Raw genomic sequence first — 9088 nt, 5'->3', positions numbered from 1 at the left:
CTCAGAGTGCAGACAGTGTAGCCCTGCATCTACTGATTTATCCGAAGCTGTACTGATTTCCAAACGTATCTAGTAATTCAGTTATAAATTTCGGAATCTGCCGACCTTTGCTCTTTCACAAAAAGAAAACAGCGAAATCTAATAGCTTTTTAATATTTTGTGCTCTTTCTACTAATTTCTACCGAGTGTACTACTTTTTTAAAGCAGATAATTCACCTGGTTTGGTAAAAGGTTATTATGTGTTCTCGCACAGTTTAAAAAAGTCGCCATAGTAGTTCCAACAATTTCAGCTGCATGTGTGAATACCGCAGAACACTATCATTGCCGTAATTATTAGCCCCCAAAGACACCTCAAGAACATTTTCAAATTGTTTACATGCGGCGCACTATTTTGATGTACACAAGTCTCAGAGGCGACAACGCCTCTGAGACTTGGGAAAACCATCTGGAAACACCGAAGAGATTTTTGAGCACGTCAGAACGGCTCGCTTAATTATTAAGCCGCAAAATGCAAAGTCGACTTCCCGACGACCAGCACTTTTGGTCACGTCGTCCGGCAAGGTGTACTACAGACGACGAAAAGCACTAGTGAGAAGATTCGAGTGGCTGTACAACCACCACAAACAAAGAAGGAACTGAAAGTCTTCCTGGACCTTGCGGGTTACTATCGCGACTTTGTGCCCAATTATGCTGAGTTGACATATGCATTGACCGAACTTACAAAGAAAGGCTCCCAAAATAAATTACTTTGGTGTGTAGAATGCGAAAAAGTGTTTCACGCTGTGAAGGGCCTATTGGCCACGGATTGGCCAATAGGCCAAGCCAATAGGCTATAGGCCATTTGTTTTAGGCACAGATGCGTCTTCACGAAGCTTAGGAGCAGTACTACTCCAGGAGCATGAAGGTCGTCTGCACCAAGTATTTCACGCAAACCGGAAATTACTACCGTGTGAATCAGCCTTTTCTACAATCGAAACAGAAGGCCTTGCCGTAGTTTCGGCAATTCAGAAATGTGATGTTTTCCTGTATGGCCGACTGTTTCTATTGCAGTGCTATCATCAACCACTGACATCCATTCAATCAGCGAACACCTTAATAACAGGGTCCTACGTTGGAGTTTACTCCTTATGGAGTATGACTTTCATGTTGAATACATGCGCGGTGAGGAAATTGGCGCTGATTATATGAGTCGCGTGGATTTCACTGAACATTTGTGACGTATTGACGTTGTAAACAGATCATGTTATTCTTGACATATTTTCGTGGTGCGCTGATTCGTCTATTGCAATGTGTTGTTTGCTTGTATTTGTGTGCCCCACGTTCAGAAACTGCTAAGTATGTGTGTACAATGTACTGAAGAAACTAGTAGGGAAACATGGCAGAAACCAACGGATGCCACGAAAAAGTGAATACCTGCGCTCGAGACGTACGTGCATGGAAGCGCTCGGCTCTCGGAACAGAACACGGCTGAGCTAGCGCTGCCAGGCTAGCCATGGCGTGTACGGGCTCAACCTGTGGCACAACACGCACCGAGCCGGTGCTACCAGACCAGCCGGGACGCCATTGATATGTCCTGCGGTGAACCAGTGTTCCAGACCAGAGCTGCGGTGCGGACCAGAAAGAACGGGTTGGTGCTGTTCTTGCGGTGAACGAGCGTTCGAGCTCACTAGTAGGAGGTTACTCTGGTCGAGAGTGTGATGTTCGGGCAAGCCACATGAAAGGGTTCGACACAACCCGCCTGCTGGGGTCGCGGCAGTGGTATGGCGTTGCTGTCAGCGTGGGCTTGCCTTGCTTTCGCGCGAGCAGTACAGGGTCTGCTCGTGCGCTGGCCGCCTCTACAATTTCGTCGTAGAAACTGCGCTGCAAGTCTGCAAGCGCCGATGCGTCCGATCTCGTCACCAAGTACTGCGAGTGATCATCTTACGAAGACTTCTCGTATCGTCAGCAAGGACACATGTTCGAAGAACTCGCATGAGCCGTGGACTGACTGGACCGCTATAGAAATAGTTCAGTCTCTTGCTATCTCATCATAAGTGCAATTGTTGCCGTCCGTCGTTCACAAATATAGGTACTGTCTATGACTTTGCTACCTGTATCTGAGTCCCTGGGCCCACGAACCTTCACAATACACAGTGCATGGTGCATTCAACACAAATGTAATATATATTGCCTCTAAAAATGACACCAAAAGGTATTTAAACATACGTAAACTAAACGAAATAGGTGCGCGAGAAACTCGGTGCTCCTTTCTTATTACCTGTACTCATCCAGATTTTCTTTTTCCCTCTGTTCGTCTGGCGTTGAGTGTGCTTCATAAATGGTTGAAGAAAAAAACGCCTCTTCCTCTTCACAATCTTTTTCTCCAATTTCTCAATTCTTTTCGCACCCTTTACTGCTTCTGCTGAACCTGTTTCACTTCTCGATAGCATTTTTTTTTTTCAATTTGAAGTGGCCAACGTTTTCACTATTTGGCTTTAGTTCTGTTTGTCTATTTGGGCACAAAAGGTGATATATTTCCCTTCAGATGTGTCGTTAAGTGTACTTGCTTTTTACGCTTTTAGCTTAGATCGCAATTATTAAAGACTCTCCGTATGGAACAGCAAGCTCGATATCTATAAGGGTAAAACACATTTCCATAACTGCTTGGGATTTGATAGCGGAAACAATGCGCAAAGATGACGCGAATGGTACTCCGAGTGCAGCGACTCGTGCCCTTATGGTAATACACACCCTTCTCCATGGCACCGTTTTCTCAAAAAAGGTTGAATGTGTCTGCATAGACTTTACGTACTTGCCGTTTGCGCAAATTATTTATTGAAACAATGAAGCAGAAATCTAATGTATTACGTGCTAAACGATATGCGTGCTACCAACAAATTTACCCGGACGACCATGCAACGTTTCTTTCGTACTTCAGGAATTTGTACTACTGCCGCAGAAGATAAGTTGGTATTGTAGTTTGACGCTAAATGCCCGTCAGAAGGAGAGAGCAGGCATGCGTAACAAAGTGACGAGCGCGAGGTAAGCATAGTAACGGCGATTGGAAGTATACGGGTTGCTAACAGAGGTCGCTTACAGAAGCAGAAAGACTGAAATGAAGATGTAATCTAGGTGATGTCGAACCATACACGGGAAACCGCCACCCGTACCGCCCCGCTCTAGGGGAACGGAAATTTTTAAGGAAGAATAACACACGTAAACATTTCGCGGCGGGCCTACTATCTCCGTTCGTACTAGGTTTATAGAAAAAAATTATTCGGTAATGCAATCACTGGAAGGCACAAAAGTCGTTCAAAAATATTTCTGAGGCTTTACGGAAATTCGTTTCATAGCTACTTTAAAGAACAGAAAGAAAATGTGTGCTTTTTAGGACACGTAACCCTTGGAATCTTTTGGCAATTATTTCCTTGTGTACATCAAAATAGTGCGCGGCATTCATTTTTCGACTGCTTTCTTCTTTTTCCTAAAACATGGCCAGTGCGTGCGACTGGCGCCAAGAGGTTTCATCCATCAGTGTTAATCGGCTTTTTCACTTACACCAAAAACTAGCTCATCTCTAGGAGCTCCAAAGGAGAGTTGCTTTGATAAGCCGTGATTACCATTTCATATTGAAAAATGTTTAAATGCACTGACTTCTAAAAACAAATATTTGAGGATGAAAGAATTTGAGTGAACTTTCACAGCACTTATTTTACTGTGCCGTGTGTTTGACATCTGCATCAGTGCACCTAAGATTATTTCTACATTATCAAAAGTACGTATACTTTTATTTTGCTTTCAAGCTTCGGAAGACAAACCTATTAAAAAATCTGCTTCTATATTTATTGAATGCTTGGATTTAGGCCTCTCGGTAAATCCTTGGTTTAGGTTAATTATGTTCACAGATATACCTAAACATTGTCTGGCAAACGTGGTAAATGTCGTGTGAGCCTGGTCCTGGAAGTCCATCTTCTACGATGTCGATCTCGCACACTTGATGTCCTGTTCAGAAAAAAATAAGAAGCTTTGCATTTCACAGAGACTTTTTCTTGGTCTAGTTGATATTTACGAATAGAAATCATTACGCTCAAGAGAAGAAACACAGTAAGTAATAATAAATTTGGAGAACGCTTAAACATTGTCCTTAAGAGAGCAACGCGACAGCATTCAAAGATCCCTGACTGCTTCTAACGCTTCCAGGCAAATGCAGCATATGTAACAGTGATGTTTACCTGGAAACACTGGCGGTGAACGCTATGCACGAAAGCCAGCTTTCTGGTAGAAACGCGGGCTCTTGCCTGTGCCGATTCCGGAGGTAGTGTACAGCCAAACAAATTACATCTTATTCAGGTTACTGGTATTGTTTCACATTTTTTAATATTTAAGTCTGAAAATACTTAACATAACACGCAAGTGCGGTCGGTGTTTCGTTTCATGACATTTGTTTGTGGGCTGTCATTTTCAAAATTCCGAGGAATAACCTTGTCAAGAATGTTGGACTGGTATGAGCAACTTTAGTGACAGAATGGTGTGGCAATATAACTCGCATGTACCGCATGTCATTTAGCAAGGCGTGGCATATACATATGTCAACATGTATACGAGATTTTCACTCACGAACAACTCCGCCGAGTCCGACACAGTATATTTTGCGACACGGTGCCCTTAACGTTTAAAAATGACGGGGCAGGCCACTGTATTTTAGATGCGTAAGCATTTCCATGCCCACCCAAATCAGAGAGAGAGGGAGAGAGAAATCATTTATTTAAACCATCGAACTCGTTGCTCTTGAGGTAAAGTAAGTGGTGTCCTCCTTGCCCTGAGTATCCTCAGGACAAGAGACAAGTATCTGGCAATGAAATAGTATAAAGAATTTAATATTCAACAGCATCTGCACTCTTTGCATGCTGAAACCAGTGTGGCACAAACGCAAGTAGCGCAGTTTCCAGTGCGAGCTACCGAACTGCAGCGAGAACCAGCGCGTGTACAGCACAAACCAGTGCGCCACAGCATCGTAGCAGGGAAACGAGCGACTCGTCCAGTGTGATCCAGCTCTTATCCAGTGTTCTCAGCGGTGTCCCGGTGACTTCGAGTGAGCGCCAGCGTCCCCAGTGTGATCCAGTGTCAAAAAACACAATGGTTTCACATTAGAAGGCACTGTAAGACGATGTCTTTTGCAATAGGGTATGCTCTCAATTAATTAAATTTAAAGGGTTAGTTTTAATACCAGAAAATTTACGTACCTCACCGTCGAAGCGCTATTGCTTACGTTATAACTTATACCGCCAACCACATATCCGCATTTCCTGGGTATACTTTGTGGCGCAAAATACATTTCTTGAAAAGGGACAGAAGAAACGAAGTGCTTCACTGTCTTCCTTTCTTCTGTCCCTTTTCAAGAAATGTATTTTGCGCCACCAGATATACCTAGGAAATCTGATGATGATGTGTGGTGTTTTATGGCGCAAGGGCCAGGTTCGGCCAAAGAGCGCCATGACAAGTGGTAATGTTGACGATGTATTATGGATGGCGTGCGCAATGAATTCCTCATGGTAGATGTCACATGGCTGTAAAAGGGCCTAAAATCTGTAGCTGTGAGTGGCGTAGAATATATAGTTGCTAAAATAATGACGGTGACTAGGCAGTGATGTGGGCTATGGCAATGGGCTGTCGTTAAAACATTATGCAATAAAACAACACTGACACCAGCGTTTCAAGAGGACCCCTGAATGCAGGGCTGTTAGCCATGTGCTAAAAATTGCCTTGCCAAATGATTTTCAGAATGTCTGTTTCGGCTAAAAAATCTAAGACTATTTGCAGTTTAAAAAGCGGTTCGTCACTTAGAAAAAATGCAGGATGGAGAGGTATATTTTCCCGATATGCACAAGGGAAATACTTTTTCCTCTCCGTTTCTATTGCAGGGCACTGGATAAGAACATGAAGGACGGTCAGGCTATCGCCGCACCTACTACAAGTAGGAGGATCCCCACCAGTCAATAGGTAGGAGTGAGTACTGTAAGTGTGTCCTATTCTTAATCGGCAAAGAAGTACTTCCTTGTACCGTGCTGTTTTGTCACTTATTCGATTCCGCAATCTTGGTTTTATAATATGTAACTTATTCAATGTTTGTGTATCCCACTCTGCTTGCCAATGTTTCCTCAATTTACGGCGCAAAAAAGGCTTTAGGTCTGTGGCAGGAATAGGGATATTTCTATCTGTGTCGCTAAAACTCACTGACGTAGCGTTTTCATCAGCAGCTACGTTACCTTTTATACTTTTATGGCCAGGTACCCAGCATAGGATAATCGCTTGGTTGCAGATATATGCGGAGCACAACAAGCTATACAGCTCATTCAAAACGGGATTCTTATGCTTTCGTAAGCTAATCAGGGCTCTCACGACACTTAATGAGTCTGTAAAGACAACAGCCTTAGCGACATTTCTGCGCCTTATGTGTTTAATAGCCGGAAGTATACCGTATGCTTCTGCCGTAAAGATGCTGGTGTGTGGGTTTAGTGGCCCTGATGTTGAAAATGAGGGTCCGTGAGCTGCGTAAGCAACACCAGCAGGAGACTTCGAAGCATCTGTGTAATATTCGTCACAGGAATACTTCTCTTTAAGTTCAATAAAATGTGACTGTATGTGAGCCTCAGGTGCTTGTTTCGATAATTCTAAGAAAGAGATGTCATATTGGATAGTTTGCCACTCCCAAGGCGGTGGAAGCCGAAAGGGGGCCATTAAGACATTCTCTAAAAGAGAGACCCCTGTTTTTTTCTGAGACTGCTTCCAACCGGAGGGACAGAGAAGGACGGACACCTGGGCGGTTACGGAATAGCCTGGCCGTGGAGGAGTCCTGAATAATTGAATGACATGGATGATCCACAGCTGATTTTACCTTCAAGGCATACGAAAGACACAAATATGTCCTTTGGTAGTATAGGGACCATTCATTAGATTCGAGGTAGAGGCTTTGCACAGGACTAGTTCTAAAGGCGCCTGTTGCAAGGCGGATGCCTAAGTGGTGGACAGGATCTAGAATATTTAGAGTACTAGGTCCAGCAGAATTATAAACTATGGCCCCATAGTCAGCGCGTGTTAATATTAGACTTTTCTACAACTTTATTAGGCATCTCCTGTCGCTTCCCCAAGCTGTGCGCGACAACAGCTTCAGCAGATTCATAGTCTTGAGACATTTTGCCGTAAGATACTTCATGTGTGGCACAAAAGTTAGCTTACTGTCTAGAAGGATCGCTAAGAATTTGTGTTCACAGCTCACAGATAACCGTTCTCCATTGAGATTGATTACGGGGTCCGCCAGTATCCCTCTCTTATTAGAAAACAGGACGCACGAACTTTTTTTCGGATTTAGCCTAAAACCATTTTCGTCTGCCCACTTAGACAATTTATTTATGCAAAGCTGTACATGTCGCTCACAGATACTTAGATTACATGATTTAAAACCTATCTGGATGTCATCTACATATACAGAATAAAACATACTACGTGGTATGGCAGTCTGGATCGAGTTCATTTTGACAATAAAAAGAGTGCAGCTGAGCACACCTCCTTGTGGAACACCAGCCTCTCGCGTAAATGGACGAGACAGAACGTTACCAACTCTAACACGGAACGTACGATTGGAGAGGTAACTCTGAATCACGTTCAGCAAGTTGCCTCGAACTCCCATTTCAGACAGATCACGGAGGATTCCAAAGCGCCAGGTTGTGTCGTATGCCTTCTCCATATCTAAAAATACGGACAGGAAAAACTGTTTGTGGACAAAGGCATCACGGATGTTTGTCTCGATCCGGACAAGGTGATCTGTTGTGGATCTACCCTCTCTAAAACCGCACTGTAAGGGATCGAGTATCTTGTTCCTTTCAAGAAAATGGATGAGGCGACGGTTAATCATTTTCTCAAATAATTTGCATATACAACTCGTCAGAGCTATAGGCCTATAACTGTTGGGTGAGGAAGGGTCCTTGCCCTCTTTGAGAATAGCGATTACGATTGCTTCTTTCCAAACAGAAGGAATGTAGCCTGCAGAGAACATGGAATTAAAGAGTGACAGTAGTGTTTTTTTGGGTTTCGGGGTGTAAGTGTCTGATCGTCTCATACATTATCCTGTCACTTGCTGGAGCGGACTTGTTGCAACAGTTCAGTGAGGCCTGGAAGTCAGCCATTCCAAATGGACGATTGTATACTTCGTAGGATGTGGTATTCCGACCCAAATTCATCTGTTCTGCTAGTCGCTGGTATTTTAGGAATGTATCTGTGTAATGAGATGCACTAGAAATGTGCTTGAAATGTGCTTGTAGACAATCTGCCTGATCCTCCAGGGTGTCTCCTTGTGTATTTAATAAAGATAAGGGATGAGTTTCGCAGCCTTTTATTTTGTTAACCCTGTTCCAGGCTTTTCGTTCGTCTGTATACGAATTGATGCTGCTTATGTAGTTTTTCCAACCTTCCCGTTTAGCGCGGCGGCGCGTTCTTCTACCTTGCGACTTGATCGTCTTGAAATTATTTAGATTCTCTGTGGTTTGTGAGTTACGGAGGAGATTCCAAGCCTTGTTTTGCTTTTTCCTGGCTTCTCTACACTCCTCATTCCACCATGGAATACGTCGTTTCGAGGGCGACCCTTTTGTTTGGGGGATAGATACTGATGCAGCATCAATAATGAACCCTGTTATGTATGCTACTACGTCGTCTAGGCCAAGTTCACAGATATCATTCCAGGGCAGCTGCGTTAGTTCCCGAAACTTCGTCCAGTCGGCTGAATCAACTTTCCATCGAACAACATGTGCAGGACACTCACCTTGTTTTTTAAGGTTTAGGACGATGGGGAAGTGATCACTGCTATAAGGGTTATTAATGACATCCCACTGGAGATATGGCACAATTGTACTAGACGCTGTGCTAAGGTCTATCGAAGAAAATGTTTTATGTGTTGAGCTGTAAAATGTTGGCTTTTTCTTGTTAAGCAAGCAGGAACTTGAAGTGAATAGGATGTTTTCTATAAGCAGTCCTCTCGCATCACAGCGTGAGTCGCCCCATAGTGTGCTATGCCCGTTTAGATCACCGACGACTATGTAAGGGTGACGCAGCTCAG

General features: G+C 43.7%; 1 long non-coding RNA gene across 1 annotated transcript in view; it reads right to left on the bottom strand.

Annotated features, from left to right (window-relative positions):
* Nucleotides 1-3726: 3726 nt before the first annotated feature.
* LOC129382387 (uncharacterized) overlaps nucleotides 3727-9088 on the bottom strand; it is a 46891-nt gene continuing 41529 nt past the window's right edge. Inside the window, exon 5 of the long non-coding RNA XR_011894956.1 lies at nucleotides 3727-3981. This is a non-coding gene — a long non-coding RNA (uncharacterized lncRNA). The remainder of the gene's footprint in view (nucleotides 3982-9088) is intronic.

Source organism: Dermacentor andersoni, chromosome 6 (assembly GCF_023375885.2).
Source record: "Dermacentor andersoni chromosome 6, qqDerAnde1_hic_scaffold, whole genome shotgun sequence".
Lineage (NCBI taxonomy): Eukaryota > Metazoa > Arthropoda > Arachnida > Ixodida > Ixodidae > Dermacentor > Dermacentor andersoni.
Note: the sequence above shows the minus strand (reverse complement) of the source record. Positions and strands in the feature narration are given on the sequence as shown.